Here is a 5,213-nt window from a genome sequence, read left to right as displayed (position 1 = left end):
ACCAAACTTTACTTCACCTGAGTACACTAGTGGTGTTTACTTGGAGTATAAACAGGAAAAACATATTCTGTATCATTCCAATAAACTGACAGGTATCCGAAGAACCTAGTGATGATGGACTTAGCTAAAGGAAAATGAAAGTATATATATCCCATTATGTGCAAGGCAAGTATTTATGCAGAATGTCTCAAGTGTATATACACATTACTCGAACTAAGCTACCTGTTCCGAATTTGTAGTGTCCCTATTTCTCTGCCTTCGCCATGGAAACAATACACAATATAAGGGGGTCTTAGTTTTTAAATCTTAATAGGCATCCCAGAAACAAATGAAAGAAAGGTTAGACATGGGAGCCATCTTGTTCTTCAACTTCTTTTTAAGAAACAGAGACTTTCTGTTTCCTCAGACTGTAACCGTTTATTCATTTCATAGTCAACGGTTGAACCAAAGGATGTATTAGTCTTTCTCCACTGTCATCGCTCAGCCAGCCAGGGCCAAATAATTGTTGTGTCCTCCTTGATTGACTATTTGTGCCATGCACACTGAACCCCTCTATTTCAGTTTATTATTTACAATGTGCAGTGTAGGTAAGACACACACTATATATAAAATATATTATTAATATATATACATATATATGTTTAGTCTTGTTCCATCCAGTACACCTCTATTGGTTTGTTCAGATAATGTTGGAATGCCTTCTAAATTGCCATTGGTGTTGGCACTTGCTGTGCCTGCACCTCTGCACTTGACTTAAGACATACTGAATAAAACTCATTCCAGAGTTTGGCTATGAACTCGTGGTTTTTGGATTAGATGCCGATGGCTGCTTTTGCTGCACATACCATAAGCTAACACGCCATCCTGTGAGGAGGTTGAAGGCTACACTTCAGAACCTCGGCCGCAGCCTTGAATATTCTGTCGTTCTTCTTCTAGAACAGTCACTTTCCTAAGTATCCAAGGGACATATTTACAAGCCCCTATCGCCATCACAACATCACTTTTTCAGACGTTGTGGTGGCGAAAGGGGCTTTGCCTTATTTACAAGGCAGTGTTAAGCCACTTAACGTGGTTAATGCTGCCTTGTAAATAAGGCACCCTTTCAAGCTACACTTAGCATGAAAGGGGAGGGCAATGGTTGTTACAGTAGGCGTTCCCCCGCAACACTCATAGATTTTGACGCTGCCCCCTATTTACAAGGGTGGCATAAATAGGAGGAAGCTCCAAAATTAAGACCAGGGAAAACCTGGTCTTAAACAGACAAAACGAGGAGAAATGCTTTATTTTGTCTCATTTTTGCTGTTGCAATGTGTGCTGCTTACATAGAAACACCAAAATGCCATTGATGTTTATGGGCAGGAAGGTGTCCCTTCCTGTACATAAACAGTCCTTGAAAAAAATGACGTTCTGCAGCTTCTATGTGTGCTGCATTAAATAGCACACAGGAGTTACATAGCGCCATTACTGATTGTTTATGTGCAGGAAGTGACACCTTCCTGCACATAAACAATTCATTCCCCGCAATCACATCTCATGCTGTTGGTGTATCACTAAGCAGTGCCTCTGCTGGAATGCCCGAGAAACTTATCTTAACAACTTAAGCGCGCCGTAAACTCTGCCGTTCGATAGCGCGGGCGGGGCCGCGTCGGCCAACGGACGTTCGCAGCACTACGGAGGTAGTGCTCGCGATGGCCGTTGGCCGACAGAAGCACGTAACGGGTTAAATCTGAAAAGCACACTCGAGAATGTGGAGTGTCACATTCAACCCTTTTTCTCCTATAGGAGTTCTGCATAGAAAACATTCATTTTTGCTGTTTATTTTCTTAGCATTTGCAAAACCAATAACGCAGACTTTAATGTAATAAACAGCATTTGTGCAAGGAATGCATGTAAACAGTATGTGGATTGCCGGCGTAAAACCAGACCAAATCACTTTGCTGAAATTTATTGATAAATTGATTATTGCTAAAGCAAAGTTTAGGATTACTAGTTATACTTTCTGACTCTCTTTCCTGTATCTTTAACTATTACTTTTGGTCACATGCTTGATTCTGAAATAGAGGGCATTGAAATTCTCTGCGTTGACACTTTAACAAATTAATGACAAGGCTTTGCACAAAGGTGAAGCATTTAACAAAGCCTTCCTTTCAAACGATATTTCGAGAAATATAATGTGTCTGTCAGACGAAAAAGTTGTGTCATTAGCTCCTGTATGCTCTACCCTTCCGTTGTAGAAGTAAGCAATTTTCGCTGCTAAAAATCATCTCACTTTTCCCTCGTAGAATGCAAGCGAGGAGCTAAAAGAAAGATTGATATCAGACAGAGTTCACAACACAGCCTTTGTGAACTGTCACGTACAACACGTCGGACTTGTTAAAATCGTAATTTTCCAAGCCTAGGCGTGGTTTAAGTCACTAATGAAACAAAGAAGTTTAAACGACACCTTCATATATGTTTTATAATATTAAACCTTAAAATAATATTCTTCCTCTTAGTATGCCTAATATTTGATTACTAATTGTGCGAATTCTATCAAACAAAAAATAAAAGGCCCTTTTGTCCAGTTAGAAAGGACAGACTGGAGAATCTTTACTTTGTCATTTATCAGAAAATTGACATTTCAAAATTCAGCTTCTTTGACCGACTCTGAAGAGCAGCAAGAGTTTAGAAGGGTAACCCTATCCTTAGGAGTAAATCGAAAATGCCATGTGCAACTGTTTCACTGAAACTAGATCATGAAAAGTTTTAACTACATTTCTCAATCAAAAATATTATTTTTGTGCATTATTGAAGTCAAGAAATTTCACAAACCGTGCATCGAAATAGGACTATAACTTTATTGAAGAATATGAGGAGATTAGCATGGGTAAATAGGTTGTATGACGGAACCATGCATGCCATTACCACGCATGCCTTTACACCTCTGTCATTACAATGCATGCGTCTTTACCAAGCATGCCTTTACCACAAAAACTCTTACCACACATATGCATTTAGCACGCCTACAACATTTTAGTTGTAAAGGAGGCATGCATGATAAAGATGATAAGATAAAGGCATATGCGTGGTAACAGATTAACAGGCAACTATATATGTATATATATATATATATATTACCTGCTGGCGGTCGCCAGAAGGTAGATATAGTTAGGACCTATTTTCCATAGGAAATCCGCAACATTCTATTTGGAATAACGTTGGCGCCGATTGACTAATCTTCGCGAAATTTTCCAAACTTTTGGCCAGCTCCGATCCGCTCCTATACTGAAAATGTCACGGTGATTTGTCAAGCGGGGGCCGAGAAAAAAGGGGGGTCCCAAAACGCGTTTTCCCCATGCATTTTCCCCTAGGACCTGTTGACGCAGCTACAGCCGAACTGCTGAACGGAATTACACCAAATTTGGCAAAGAGGTAGTCCTCAGTTCAGACTTGTGCCTTTTGCTTAAATGGTGTAAATCCGTTCAGTAGTTCCTGCGAAAATTAGAGTTAAAAAGATAGATATATCTATGGCCTCGGAGGATCCGCGCACCCTCCCCGCACCCAGCACGCACCCTGCCGTGCCCGAGCTGTATTCTAATTGGATGTCAACACTCCAGATCAGGAAGTGTTGGCAGCCTTCTTGTGCCTCGGTAGAACCGAGGCACAGGAAACCTATAAAACAAACGCGAAAAACGCGACAAGTGGGAAGGGTAGAAACACCCTGACCCCCTAGGCCTGCTCAGGGGTTCCCACAAGGACCCCCAGGGCCAAAAAAAGCATTTAAAAAAAAAATAAATTGGCGAGATTTGCGCACCCAGCGCAAATTTCAGCCGAAAATAAAAAAAAAGAAGTGCGGGGCTCCTGTGCTTCTTTGGTAATTGGCCCCGTGGGGGGATTGGGGACCCCCCCACGGCCCCCAACAGAGGCCAGGCCCCGGAGATGGGGCCATAAGTGGCCTGGGAGGGGGGGCCACGCAGCCCCATCCCCAATTAAAAAAATAAATAAATAAATTAACAATGGCCGGCCCCGGGGGATGGGGTCCCCGGTGCCTTAAAGTGGCCAGAGGAGGGGGGCTATAGCCCCCTCCATAATTTTTTTTTTTTTTTTTAAAAAGGGCCATGCCCCTGGGGGATTTTTTTTTTTTTTTAAATCAAAAATTGGGAGCAGGCCCTGGGGGATGGGGTCCCCAGGGCCCAAAAAATGGAAAAAGAATGGGGGCTACACAGCCCCCCTTCTAAAACAAAAAGAAAAAAAGAAAAGACCGGATCAGGTGGAGGCAACGCCCCCTCCTTACACCACTCTGCACGCGCCCCCTGGTGCATTTGCAGAGGGGGAACTAATTCCCCTTGAATACTGGGGGTCCCTGGGGGCCAACTAGCCCACCAGGAACCTCCAGTATGCGCTAGGGGGCTGTGTTGCAGAGAGGTGTAATGTGGCCACACCCCTTTTTACACCTCTCTGCAACACAGCTCCTTGGCACTTACTGGAGGTACCTGGTGGCCTAGTTGGCCGCTAGGGGACCTCAGGATTCAAGGGGACTTAATCCCCCAATTTAAAACACGCCACAGGGCACGTTTGCACAGTGGTGATGGTAGGGGTGGGGCCTGAGGTGATAAGTGTGCAAACACGCCCTGTGGCGCGTTTTATGTTGGGGAATTAAATCCTCTTCAATCCAGAGGTCCCCTAGGGGCCAACTAGCCCACCAGGTACCTCCAGGAAGCGCCACGGAGCAGCATTGCAGAGTGTTGTAAAAAGGGGCGTGGTCTCTGAACACCTCTCTGTAACGCAGCTCCCTGATGCATACTGGAGGTACCTAGTGGGCTAGTTGTCCCCCAGGGGACCGCAGGATTGAAGAGGAATTAATTCCCCAACTTAAAACGCGCCACAGGGCGTGTTTGCACACGTCACCTCAGGCCCTGCCCCCTTCCTTTACCATTGTACAAATATTCCTCTAAAATCAGCCGAACTACGAATTCCGATTTACTCCACTGTTCTCAGGAGAGAACCCAGAGCTGCATCTTTTAGCCCAGCACTGACCCTGAAAAATTATTCTAAGCGTACTTACCAGTAACTTGTATTTCCTTCCTTGGGAATCCATTGTGTGGTTTTCAGCAGAAAAGTTGCAAAAGTGTCCATTTTTGAAACGTACAAATATTCCTCTAAAATCAGCCAAACTACGAATTACGATTTACTCACCTGTTATCAGGAGAGAACCCAGAGCTGCATCTTTTAGC

Source organism: Triturus cristatus, chromosome 2_2 (genome assembly GCF_964204655.1).
Source record: "Triturus cristatus chromosome 2_2, aTriCri1.1, whole genome shotgun sequence".
Classification (NCBI taxonomy): Eukaryota; Metazoa; Chordata; class Amphibia; order Caudata; family Salamandridae; genus Triturus; species Triturus cristatus.
This window is presented reverse-complemented; position numbering follows the sequence as displayed.